Source organism: Saccostrea echinata, unplaced genomic scaffold (assembly GCF_033153115.1).
Source record: "Saccostrea echinata isolate AGI-Se365-2 ecotype Australia unplaced genomic scaffold, CSIRO_AGI_Sech_v1 ptg000020l, whole genome shotgun sequence".
In the NCBI taxonomy this organism is placed as follows: Eukaryota; Metazoa; Mollusca; class Bivalvia; order Ostreida; family Ostreidae; genus Saccostrea; species Saccostrea echinata.
The window spans coordinates 440,438-455,163 of NW_026889769.1; the positions used below are offsets into that span (position 1 = coordinate 440,438).

General features: G+C 33.0%; 1 protein-coding gene and 1 pseudogene across 1 annotated transcript in view; both read right to left on the reverse strand.

The window, feature by feature from the left end:
* LOC133189813 (titin-like) overlaps positions 1 to 14,726 on the reverse strand; it is an 88,410-nt gene that overhangs the window by 32,440 nt on the left and 41,244 nt on the right. The gene's annotated exons all lie outside the window — the stretch shown is intronic.
* LOC133190027 (uncharacterized) lies at positions 3,081 to 14,123 on the reverse strand (annotated as a pseudogene).

Genomic DNA, 14,726 nt, shown 5'->3' on the forward strand with positions numbered 1-14,726 from the left:
GTGCTGATACATCTGACTGGATTGCGTTAATTCTGCATATCCTTTAAAATAGTAGCTAAACGATCTCTGTTGTCAGACAACTGATACATGGATGGCTGATATACTCAATTGTTCATTTATTTATTTCTGTCTTCACTCTGATCTTGTCTCATAGCACTTGAATGGTCTTGTCTAGTAAATGATGGACAGGAATTTGGACGCCCACTCTTAGGAGGGACTGATTCATGTAAATCATCTACAAACAAATCATCTGTCAAATCATGGATTGATAGTGAAAACTGCTGAGGGTGATCTTCCCTATCTAGGATGAACATTGTTTCATTGCACCTTTCTGGTGTTATATGTGTTTATTCATTTGTAATAAATGATTGAGAGACATTTTCTGTGTTTAAGGGATTCACATGTAATGAATTAGACATCAAATTTTGATATTGAACTTGTGCATGACATATTCATAGTGTCTTGTACAGTAGATTTACTGTTTATAACACTTTTATTTCCCGTAGGATTTTCAGTTCCAGGTTTTAAACTGTTATGAGAATTTATTCGCTATACCCATTGCCTATCATTTTTCTGTCTCACACTCACATCATCTGACATCTACAACATCTGTTTCTACAACAACCATACCCTTTATATTTTTCTTTCCCATGACATCTATTTGAGCACTTGCAAATCAAAATACATAAAAAGACTTTTACAGTCGATGGCTAACTCCTGCCTTATGTACGGAGGTACGAATTTGTTAATACACACGAAAACCTTAATAGTGGTTTTAGGTATGGTGTTAAGGGCATTAACATGATTTACTAGTATGAAATAAGGAAGAAAAATATATGATAGAAAGGGATGCCCCTTTCAAAATTTGCGATATTCATCGCCCAAGGGTCAGGGGTTCAGATGTTAGGGCGGGGCTCTATTCATTACATAGTGGAAATACATTATTCCGTTGAAAATCGTATTTGCTTTTAGTTATTAAGCAAACTAAATGGATGGTTATCGTGAGCAAGCTTAAGAGTGTCTTATCCAAAATTGGGAAAATCCTTTGCCACTGGATCAGGGGTTCTGTTGATAGAACAGGACTCTATTGATTAATAGTACACTATTATTATTGTATTGAAAATCTCTTTCCTTGGTATTACGCTGATAAACTAAGTTTATAATTATGATGGGCAAAGCTCCATTATCAAAATTGTGAAAGCGCTGGCCCCTGAATGAAGGGTTCTGGTGTACGAGCAAGGATCTATTGATAACATAGTAAACATGCATTAATTCTCTGTTAATCCTCCCTGCTCAAGGTTGTATTAAACTCAGGTGACCGTTAAGGCTTTTGGGGCTCTCGTTGATTTTAATTTTTTTATTCTTGGTTGATCAAAATTTTGCAAAATGATGCCAAGAATGATAAGGTTATTGAAATATATAATCTTATATGTGGAGAGATGTGGCTTTACAAAAAAAATAAAATATTCATCTCAAAACTTTAATTAATTTCCTTATTGTGTGTTCAAGGTATTAGACATTCATCTATACATGTAACTACATGTATGTGAAAAACAATGATATATCATTTACAATTCAATTTTCCTTACTTTCGTCACTTTGAACTAATGTATTTCTACGGAGAAATTATTTCTGTTCATTTTCCGATGAATGTAATAATTTCAACTTTAGTAACCGAACTACTTTTCATCGTACGTTTTGATACGATGATTGTCAGTGTTCAAGTCTTTCCGTAATATTGCCTTATAAACTAATATTCTCTCAAACGAATAATTATGTTCTTTTCATGATTTAAATTCAGCTTCTGTAAATCTTTTGTTTCTCTCCTTGTGCTTTAAAGGAAATATTTTAATCATTTATTTCTATTTTTATATTGTGTAATAAAAATTCTTGTTGAGTAGAGAAAAGAAAAATATTCAAATAAATTATGAAGCGAGGCAACTTTTGTCAATGAGTAATGCCGGGGATGGCAAGGGGACATAACTCTGTAAAGAAGCACATGTTTTGCGTTTTTTATTTGTAACAAGTACAATTTACATTGAATTTAGTACAAATTAGAAACCAAACTAGAAGAAAAATTATTCTGTAGGTTAAAAAAGTCAAATCATAAGGACCTTAGACTAAGATTTCCTGATGTGAGTGTTATTCTCACATTCTCACGTATTTCATCTGCACATCAACTTTATAAAGGGTATTAACCATGTTAACCGTAATTCAAGTTGTACGTGTATTAAGGTGCATCGACGAGCAAGTTTATTTCTGGATTTTTTTTAACCTGAAGATATCTTTTTAATATTCCATTGCACTCCACTCGACGTGTCACCATTGACCTTTTGCTTATTGACAAAAAGGCATGTTTCTGCCTGCTTTATAATGTAATCGCTTTTAAAATTGCACGTGCAGATTTTCATAACTTACGTAATCGATAAGTTAAGTAAATTATTATAAAGACGATATATCATAACAAGAAATTCTTTATTTTATAACTTTTAAAAAAAATTATAGCCACCTTGTGTACTACAGGCTTTTAGATCCGCTCCCGAGAATTGTGTAAATTTCCAATCGATATATATTTCTAAGCAGCTGTCGCCATGTAAATTTCGTGCACGATTTTTCTAGTTACCTAAATAATGAGTCTGTACATGAAAAGTAATTTTTATTTTCATCGAAAATGAATTATGAGCATTGACTTTATAAATTATTTTGTTTTGATAATCGAGAAATGAATCTAACATTTTTAGGAAAACCTTCAGTTGTCATAAAGTGTGCGATTCGTTTTTTTAGATTCATTTCTCGATGAACAAAGTAATTAATATAGTCAATCCTATATTGTCTCATGTTTTTGATCAATTTTCAATAAGCAGATACTGTACGTTAATGTGTCTATTCCTAATTCGTGATTACTCTCATTAACAAATTAAGTAATAAACAGTCATTGAACTGGTTTAAACGCTATTTCTTTGCGTACATGTAACTAAAAGAAATATAATGCAAATAAAAATAAACTCATGTATCCTCTAAAGCTAAAAGTAAATGGATGAGAACTGTTTCTCAGCTGAATAAATGAAGGAGTCACCCTTTTAAAAATCCAGTAACTGGAACAAAACCAAACACATTGATTCCGTAGAAGATTCATCATCCTATGTAACCCTTCAGGTCGTCGAATGACACACTACAGTTTACTGAATGTGAAGTGCTAGTTGAGCTGAATTTGCTCTCTCATTGGTAAAATAAATCACCTCCAAAAACCTACTTCTTTGGGTTTGAAGGGGTATCATTATCTTAATCTGACCTTGCGATACATTTTTTATGAATATATTGCAGAATATCAATCATTTCTTCTGCCTAATTTTCGCTTTTGTCTAAGAGGATAATAATGACGTAGTCAGATTTTCTACAACTAGTGTTTAGACGGGGGTGATTTATGTATTGTGAAATACATGACTTTTATTTTATTTTTTTTTATTTTTTTTTTTTTTTTGTTAATATGGTTTTCTAGGAAAGCAGACTCTTCCAAGTTTGGAATAAACAAACTGTTTTCCACTTGACTGATGTCAGCAATAGGATGTGTGTCATCCAGTGTAGGATCTACAACTCTTTTTTTCTAATGCCACAAGCAGAAACCAGTGTCAGTTTTCTCGTCTTCGGTCAGCACTCATTTAAGATAGACAACATGTTATATCAATATTGTCACCTGTAATGTCACCTGACTTACTTCGTCTCTGTGTGATTTCCTAACCATCCTCCCCTGGTTTTGTAAGAACCTTTTGATATGTTATTGTTGCCTGTTGAGTAGGTGATGCTTTCTTTTTGCTGAGGAGGATGCTGATACACACATGCCCATCTTTTACAAAGTATCTTTAGTCTTTAAAAATTAAACTTTAAAGAAAATGTGTGTACGACAAACGAGATTAAATTCTAATTCTATGGTAAGCATTAATTTATCAATTTCAGATACTCAAATTTCAAAAAGTCTACACAATTATTTTTTAAAATAGAATACATATCCAGTATCAAACTGAAGTTATAGATTTTAGTCTACAAATATAATTTGGTATGACATTGTACAGGACTGCTAATTCTGAAGAGAAACTTGTTTCAGGATCAAAGTTGATAGCAGATAAAACCCAATTTAACAACTTTGTTGTGTGTAGAGTAAATATGGGTTAACCACTAGATTTTTCTTACATCTTCAGTAGCTCCACCATGGTCTAGAATTTGGCCTATGACATGTTGGAAAGCAGACATGTTTGTGTTATTGGATTTCAGCACTACACATGAAACTACAGTGGCTCCCATGGTGTTGTTGTGAGCTAGTGTTGACATGCACTGGTGAAAAAAAGGATCCCACAGCTTTAATTAATTCACCTTGTCAAAGCTAAATGTTACTAGACTTTTGTTATCTATTTATCTAAGCGAAGAACAGTTAATGATGTCAATTTGCCAATTTCTAGCTTTTGTTCTTTCATAATCTGGTTTTTGACGACTTCTTTTAAAGGTGAAGTGTACATAACTTAGCTGCCCTTTTGGCGCATTGTGAATGGCTAAACCTCTAATAATTTCATTCAACTGACAATCTCTTACCAGTTTTGTTCTCTCTCTGTTTTCTTTGTTTTGTACACAACCTGTAAAATAATGATAGATTACATAGAGAAAAAGAACTAGGCATTTTATTGTTAGCATAGCTTACATATGGAGCTCTAATGCGAATGTAGTTACAGATATAAAAAAAAATTCTCACAAAATAAGGACTATTTTCCATGATACATATTAATAATCACTTTAATAAATTCATCGTCATCTTTATTCTTAATTCATTAGTTAATATGAAAAAAGGTGTTTTTGTTTGTTTACTCTTAAAACACAAACTTAATCTTACTTCATTTTTCTCTTTATATGGCACCCCCTTAAAAAATTGACCCCTCTCTTTGTGCAACATGCACATCATGATCACACAAAGATATAAGTTTAGCATACACAACGAATGAATAAATCTAGTCATATTACATTTTAACTTCTTATCTGACCAAAATTCTATATTTTCTCTATGCAATATGTAACACCAAGAGTATACCGTGAATTTACTAGGCGTGAAGGATTTTATGGTGATTGGTTTTAGAGTTTTCATGGGAGTGGTTTTCTCTGGAACTGAGTAAAGTTTTCGCATATCGTGCTGATATGTTGGTTTTTGTATCTTGTAGAGGTTGATCTACCTTGTGGATTGATGACATTCAAAGATTGTCACTCCTCTATTTGTTCTTTCTCCGCGGAGGGGGCGGGGTTGTTGAAAACAATGATTTTTGCTTTTCCTGGATGTTGGCGAGTGCACTATGGTCATTTTATCTCTTGTGACTTAGGAGTTCTTTTTATATATTTATTTGTAAAGCTTTTGCGTATTTCACCCTCAGAATTCTCAAAACCTCACCTTTCTCACATCTCAAAAAGTCCATTTTATGAATCAAATCCATATCAATTTTATCAGTTTATTGAGCTTCGTAAAGAAAAATCCACAACGTTTTTGGAAAAACCATGTGGAGGAGGCACTGTAATTGAAAACTTGTGTCAACTGGTTAAAATCACCGAATGTTTTACAAAAATCACGCGTCTTTGTTTCTTATGAAGTTCACAACTCATAGAACTGAAGCAAAGGTATCGCGATTTGCTTTAACGAGAGAAACTATTTTCATGCGTTCGCAGCTCCCTTATCGGGATGTATAGAAAATTTTCGACATACAGAAATCTGACATTGTTTACATAGACACTGTCACAATATTATAGCCTTTAATGTATTCCCGAATTTACAAAAAGCTTTTATACATTTAGAAGTTCCATGAGGTAATTCTTTTTTTTTTTTCGTAATGTGTTAAATAATACTCGACAGTATAGAACATTTTGAAAAAACAGCTGTAGATTGCGAGAATGTTGCACGAAGTGCACCTATGGCTATGTAGTTCGTTGAAAAAATCTTTCCTTTTTAAACAAATATTGTTGCATGCATCTTTTGATCGCAGAGATCTTATGATTTATAGCAGTGATTAGAGAAAGCCAATGACCCTTGTTCATCTTCACTAACAGGCCCTGCACGAAGCATCCCAACATAGTATGTAAGGAGGAGAAATAATTGAGAACAATTAAAAATTCTTTGACAAGCAAAATAAAAAATGAGAGAAAAGTCAAAAGATGATAATCATCTTCTTGCCGGGGGGAGGGGGGGGGGCGACAAGGCAAAAATTGAATACATCAAAATTGGAGGATATCACTGAACTGCAGAAAAAAGGCGACCAGCCTTATAATGAACATTATGAACAATTAAATGCATTTAATTGTTCATAATGTTCATTATAAGGCTGGTTGACTTCTTATTTACATATACCTTGTTTTGTCATGCAAAATTCAACTTCAAACTCTTAATCAATCTAATCGATTTTAAAAAAGAAAATTACATACTTAGTAGGGATGTCAAATCGGTCAATTTTTGATAATCGGTTACTCGAACGTTTTTCCGATCTAGTACCCGGGTACTCGGTAAAAATGTAGATACAAGTTTGTTAATTTTTAATCGTTAATTAAATTTGTTAAACCCCAGAGATGTTTTTATCACGCTTTATGAATGTATATAAACATGGAGTCCAACGGAAATGATTTTTGGTACTAAATTTATTTATTAAATAACGCAATTAATAGATCAAAAATTACAAATGGTTTACAGTTTATTTCATCAAAAGGAGGACAATCTGTTACGCAGGTTTGTGATGATTAGACTAGCGAAAGAGAAGGAATGGACGTTGTTTGGATCTCTAGTCTAATATTTTTTCATATGTTGGTTGTTTCCCCCGTATACAATGGACTTACTATGGAAACTGACTTCAAACATTTTTTTTTAATCTTTACTTATTTTGAAATGGGTAAAGGCATTTCTATGCATGTCCGATTTCGCTGCCGTATATTAACTAAATAATTTAAAAATGATTTGAAGATAATAGATCATATTAAGCGATGTTCACTGAAAAACAATCATTGAAGCCATCAAAAAATTAATAACCACAATAGGTGAGAACAGCTGTGTACCAGGTGATTGCTCACTAATTACACAGCCATAGGCGATAACGGGTGTTTACATGTGAAGATGACGACACGTTAATTACCCGTATGCATATTTAAGTTATTTTTTGATAAGTTTTTAATAAAAATATATACTTTAAAATTAAAAAAAAATACACATCCGAGTAACCGAGTACCATTTTTAGTATTCGATACTCGGACGTTCGATCGAGTACCCGGTTAACAGGGTACTCGTTGACATCCTTAATATTTCGCATTCTGATAAAACTCTCTATTTAACCTATCAATATCATAAAAAAATAATGAAAAACAAAAAAGTTCCAAAACTTTTTAAATCACTTCCTGTGACAACCAGAAGTGATGACAACACACGAAATGTTTTCATCACACATCGACAAATCACATTCTATCATATCTGAAAATTTCAGACTCCTACCTTTAACAGTTTCTGAGAATATTCACTGACTAGATTTTTAGTGGAAAAATTGAAAAATCGTGATAATTCCTGACCGGAAGTAATTTTTTCCAAACCTTTTCAATATTTCAAAATGACATGAGATAACACATTATTCCTGAAAATTTTGATGAAAATCTTTGAGTAGTTATTTAGATATCGCGATTTGAAAAGGTCAAAAAATAAAAATAAATCACTATAAGGTCACTATAAGGTCCACTGTGAAGACAAAAGATCGTAATAATAATAATTAGAAGAAAAAACAGTGGAATCACTATAAGGTCTTCCGTGAAGATGGAAGACCTTAATAACAAGATATTTGTTGCTATTGCAAAATGGTCTTCCTTCTTTATTGTGATATTATATGCATGAAGAGATGCATAGATGTGCTAGTTATAGAGACACAAAAATACTTCTATCTAATTCTTATACAAACTATGAAAATATCCCAAAATTAAAGCGGAAAAAAGACGCGAAACATAAAATGGGAAGATTAGAAAGAAGTTGCTTACTTAATTTCCATCTGATACAATAAAAATTTTATTGTTAGACAACGAAATTTGTTGGAGCAATTCGACGCAGACGACTGAGAAAACAGTGGATTAAAATTCTAGTTCTAACTAGAATATCAATATAATGTTTTCTCAGAGGTCCGAGATAAATTCGATTCGGACATCTGAGAAAACATTGGATTGAAATTACAGTTCTATATAGAAAATCAATCCAATGTTTTCTCAATGAATCCGACTAATATTATACCCGCCCTTTTTCAATGCTTTCAATTCTTATCAAATGCATTGATAGTAACAAATGTAAATAAAATAGCTGCATGTTTCAAATATTGCCAATTAATGTTCCCGTTCTAACTACATATCATTTAATAGATAAAAACGTTAGTAAGCTTAAAAAGGGAGGGGAAAATTCTTGGGATTGAAGCCGGGTGGCCCGCCAGTATATATTACAACAAACTGTTCTTGAAAATTTTATGTACATCAGTCCAATAGTCTTGGAGAAATTGCGTGCACAAAATTAGAAAGTCAAAAAATAAGAAGAAGAAACAGTAGATTGATTGATTGTATGTTGTTTTACGTCCCATTTGAGAATTTTTCACTCATATAGAGACGTCACCATATACCGGTGAAGGGCTTCAAATTTTGACCTTTACTCGGTACTAAGGGCCATTGAGCAGTGAGGGATCTTTATCGTGCCAACGCCTGTCGTGACACGGGGCCTCGGTTTTTAAGGTCTCATCCGAAGGACCCGCAACTTTCACTTCAAAGTGCCGAGCGCATGGCGAAGGAACAGTTGCTACCCATTTTTTATCGACTTAGGTCAGTCGCGGCCGAGATTCGAACTCACGACCTCCCGGAGCGAGCGCTCTACCGACTGAGCTACCGTGAACGGTAAGAAACAGTAGAATCACTATAAGGTCCACTGTGAAGACAAAAGATCGTAATAATAATAAGAAGAAGAAACAGGAAAATCACTAGAAGGTCTTTCGTGACGACAAAAGTCCTTAATAGAGAATGTTCTTTCTGACGTATCCGTATAAGTATCCGTATCCGTATACGTATCGAGGTGAAAGAGGCATCTCGATCCCGATGTCTAAACTTTTTACTATAATTTCCATCGTTATTTGTTTGGATTTAAAGCAGCCCCATTCATTTAAGAATAGCATATGGTATTTTTTCTAATAAAAATGTATTAAGCTGCTGTAAACGTCTATCACTGGAAAATTTTAAAAAAATAGATAATGAAATTAAATAAATTTGTATTTGTTTTCATTATATTGTTTAAAACTTTAATTGCAACTTTGTTTAAAAACATTTATCGGGATCCCCCTCTCTCCATCCTAACATCAGGATATTTTATTGATTGATTCTGTAATTTACATTAGAAGACATAAATGTTACCCCCCCCCCCACACACACACACACACTCACACACACACTAAAATGCAAAAGACGTTGATATCCACACAATCAATAAAACCGTGAAGCCGCTTCTAGACCCTTACCAGTATATGCTAAAAGATGCCAAGCCCCCCCCCCCCCCCGCCCGGGAACACACACAAACTTTCATAGCGTCTGTTGACTTTCTTCATTCTTTTTTTCAATGAACTATTTGACAAATACCTGTATGTCTCCCATTCCCCTCCCCAGTTGAAATTGCTACTTTCGTGCCTATTCTCATACAGCTTGATTTTGCTTTATATTTTGTCCTTTCAGCAGCATTAACTTAAAGACTTCATGGCGACAAATAATAGGTAATGAAATGAAAATGCAATTGTTAAATTTGATTTTTCCTTTTAGTTCTCTTGTTGTCGTACATGCGTATTATAATTCATGGCTTGATATAGAAACTGTTTCAGAATAGGGTATTCATTATCTTAACTCTCTTTTTATGAGAAAGAAAAGAACATTAGGCTAAAAAATGCCAAAACAATAGACATCTATTTTTTCAATGCTACCTTGTCCATCCAGCTGATTTTTATTTATTTATTTTATTTCTATTTATTTATTTATGCATTTTGGCCCAGATCGGGACAAGTGTGAGTCAATTCAACACGCAGTTTATAGAACTGAAGAGAAGAGGCTGCTTCAACGTAGCAGAGAAATAAAAAACAGAATAAAGGATAAAATTTATACAAAACATTTAATTGATAAAATATTAGCATTTTTTTTCAGAGTTTTGATCCCGCTTGCACACAAAGAATTACAGTCATCTTAATTTCAATAAATAAATCATTAAGTAAACTTTAGTCAACATGTATATAAAGTAATGTATAAGACATAAACATTGTTCTCCGTTTATCTCCTTTTGTCGACTATTGTTATTCATCCCCGACAAAAACTGCGTGTAATTGTATCACTTTTGGAAATGGTAGTCCTTTCTCAAGCTCTCTGTAATTTCGGATACGGCTATCACCTAACAATTTAGAGAGTTAAGAGTCTTCAAACCACCCCAGAATTGCCAGCTTTCCAAAGCTTTTCTGGAGAACTATGTCCATCAAATATAATTAAATGATAAACAGAATGTTGATAATGATAAAAAAGAAAATGAGGATGGAAATTTTCAGTGACTCCCCCCCCCCCCAACACACACACACACATACACACAGAGTATGCAGTATGGTCAAATTAATCTTTCACATTTAATGTATCCGTAATTATTTTTGTGGAAAAGAGGAACTCAAAACTTAATAACCATCCCCCCCCACACACACACACATATACCCCGTAATAGTTTTTTTTTAAGATTTTGATTAATTTCTACATCTTTTTATTGTCAAAGTTTTGCTAAGGTGACTTGTCATTTTTTGGTTTCTCCCTGCCTCGGCCCAGCTTCCCCCTTCTCCACTTTGTTTATCAATTTTAAGTGTTTGCTTGATGTACACAAACTTATACTCATCTAGAATAATTGATCTCTGACACCTCGTAAAGTTAAACTTTGTTAACTCAAATTCTTGAATATATCGAAGTTTTAATTGGTCCAATCAAGTCTGAGATAACGAGCACTGACTGTATGTATTATGGGGAATATGTCTTGTGTTGGTAAAGGTTACTTCGAGAATGAAACAATAATATATCCTGATATTGTGTGTGTGAGAGAGAAAGAAGGGGGGAGTCCCTTTTTAACTTTTTTATTTTTAAAAAATTAAATAAAAATATACATACTTTTTTTTTTTTACTAATTATATTTTTTTTAAATCCTTCAATAAAATGATAGGTGTGAACAGCAACTTGATACGTTTTATAAGAAATATTTCTATATATCTTATTTTGACATGAATGAGGTTAAAATCAAACAAGAAATCAAACAAGAAACGATGGAAATGTTACCCAACGGTTAATTCATCGGGATCGAGATGCCTCTCATACCTCGATACGTATACGGATACGTATACGGATACGTCAGATAGAACAATCTCTAGCAACAAGCATTCTGAGAGTATTGCATTAGCAATACTAGTCCCCTACCGGCATGTGTAATCTGGTTCTCGGTTAAAAATTGAAAATGCCATAATTCCGTCAAAAATCACTGAAGTGGAATGAAATGCAAACTTAATATATAACTAATCAAGGTAAAGTTACATACCAAAAACCAGCTCAAAATCTGCAAGCGTTTAGAAAAAAAATTGCGGAAAACCCTTAGAAATTGAAGAAGTCGTAATTCCGTCAAAAATCAATGAAGCGGAATGAAATGTAAATCTGATCTGTAACTCATCAAGATACACTCACATACCAAAAATCAGCTCAATATCTTTAAAGACCCATTTTTCTACCGTACGGTTACCTGAGGTGAGGGAGTGGTCTTAGTTGTACTGGTGTTATTTACCTGGAGAGCCCCAGTACTCAAGATGTCAAATATCCCTATACACATTGTAGTACACAGGAAGTCTGTCTTTGGTAAGATCAACATTACGCGTTTTTGTCTAATTTTGAAAGAAACTATTGTACAAAATTTATATACTTTAATATAAAATTGGTTAACTTAACGTTTTCATCGATATCTTTTGATGGGAAAAAATTATAAAGAAATATCTTCTTTTTTTTCTAGAAAAAAAAAGTAAAACATAAATAAAGTCACGAATGAAAACTACAAAGCAATCATATCATATTTTTTAATCGTCAGTAAAAGAAATCATCATTTAATAAGTGTAAATATTGAAATAAAGAGATTTCATTTATCGTATGGACAATCCTACACATAGCCAGAATATCATTTATTTAACTGGCCAACAATCGTGTTCAACGTATTCACCACTGCAATTTCTGGGGTCCATGTTTTTACGCCCTTTTCACAGATTTGTATTGTTTGTTGACTTTTTTTAGAAGATCGATCATTGTTTGTTATCTTCATCCTTTTCAAATAAGAATAGGCCTATATACGTTATAGGAAATTCGAACAATGATTGTGACATTTCTTCCACCGAATGGTGTAGATTGATTTGTATTTTATAATCTGTTTGTCTTTAATTACAATTTTTTGCTAAAAATAGAACGACACTTCCAAATTGCAATTTAAAACAAAACATCGAATATCCTCTACAGTTTTTCTTCGGAAAGTTCTACAATTGAGTTATCTTGGACGTCATATCGCTTACAAGTACCAAACAACAATGGAGATTGAAAAAAATAAATCATAAATTATTTTTTGAAATATAATTACAAAACGATATTATAACGATTTGAATTTATTTTTACCAGAGTGTAGGCCTATACACACAAAGCGTCTATTCATGCGGTGCATGAAAGCGTTTCACGCCTGACCAGGTACAGGTAAACTTCGGTATCTCGAACACCGAAATGTCGAATACCAGTGATATCTCGAAGTGAATAAACGGTCCGGCCTTTTTTATATTTATGATTTTAAAAAAAAACTGGTATCTCGAAAACGGAAATATCGAATACCTCGCTTATTTCGAAGTAGATTTACGGTCCCAAGTGCAATAAACACATGCGTTATCTCGAAGTCCAACAAATTCTCGCTCCACTGAATTCACACCTTAGTACACATTAAAACATGATTGTGACGTAAACATTTTGTTTGTGTTGTCCATTCTATAGCTTAATGTTGAGCTAACTCCTTAAACTATCCATTAAGTTACCTGTAAGTGTCCATTCTTTTTGGAAAACTGTCCATTCTTGTAAGAATGGACAGTTTTTTTCAAGAAGAATGGACAGTTTAAACAAACAGAATGGAGAGTTACAGGTAAACCTTTGAATGTGTTCAAGAGGAAAACAAATACATTAAATACTCTTTAATTTACATGTAAATAACAAAAAGAACGCGGAGATCTAAGTTAATCTACACAGCATCCACTCAATTTTACTCTTTTAAATCCATGAATAATGCACATTATTTCAATGCTCAAAACTTAATTTTCACAAAACTTGAATTCAAATGACACAATTTCACATTTGCTTAAAATTTCGGAAAAATCAATCCCTCGAATAGAATTTTAGATAAAAATACGTTTAATATTAAATCCTCCACCCAGAAAACAGTTGCTGCAGGTAATATTTCGGTAGAAAATAAATAAAAATGAAAATTTCCAAATTTGATTTGAAAAACATTTTCAGTTCAAAGATTGGCTCATGGCTAATCCAACATTCAGAACACAATTTGCATCGCACCATTACACTGCTGCAGTTAATATATCCTCAAAAATAGAATTCAAATAAAACATTTCCAGGTTTGATTCGAATTTGATCATCTGTATCTGTCGTCGAAGTTCATTTTTGGGTCAAAAGTTGGCTAATATTTCTTTTACTTTTCTGTTTCCAGATCCAATTATTACTAATTTTGTGCATATTTTGGTTTATTAGATGTTCATTCTGTCATATACTCTTCCCATCACAGGAAAACATGTATGCCTTTACAACGCAAACTGTAAAGTGATTTTGAAGCATCGCATACTTGTATAAATACTAGTATCCAACAAAATCCACCTGTAACTGTCCATTCTTAGGACAAAGACCTTTTGTTATTTGCATCTGGAAACAGTATGGCTATTAAAAAAATTGCTCTGCATCCCTAGCTTACCTGTGACTGTCCATTCCGTAAACAATGAACTTGTCATTGTAGGTATGCTACCTGTCATATCTGATACCAGTTTTGTACATTTTTATTTAATTTTCAGATCAAAGGAAATCATGTTTTAAGTAGGAGAAAGGCCGAAAACTGTCAATTCTTTGAGAGAAAGAACTAATCTCGGGCCTACGGCCCTCGATTAGTTCTTTCTCTCACAGAATGGACAGTTTTCGGCCTTTCTCCTTTACATAATCCCATTATGCTAATTTTACGGTCTGTTGAACGTTTCCGTTAGGTCTAGCACAGGCTTCATGGGACCATTGCTGATAATCACACCTTATTAGCCCCAAGCTGTTGGTTTTGATAGTTAAATTTAATAACGCAGGCCAGGTGATTTGGAGGTGTTAATAAAATGCATACTCAGAGATATGATGACACGATAATGAAACAGCTGCTTTGGGGAGCATTTCTGTAATAGGAATTAAAATTTATAGCATGATTATTGCTATTATAAGCGATCGAAATTTGTAAAAATATTAAATGTAAGTGTTGCAGTATTGAATAAAATAATATATGCATTATAAGTGTATATGTAAATGTATTTTTGAAAATATATCACTAAGTAGGAACTGAAACATTTACCGCTAAAGTTATGCACGTGGTGGAGGGGGGT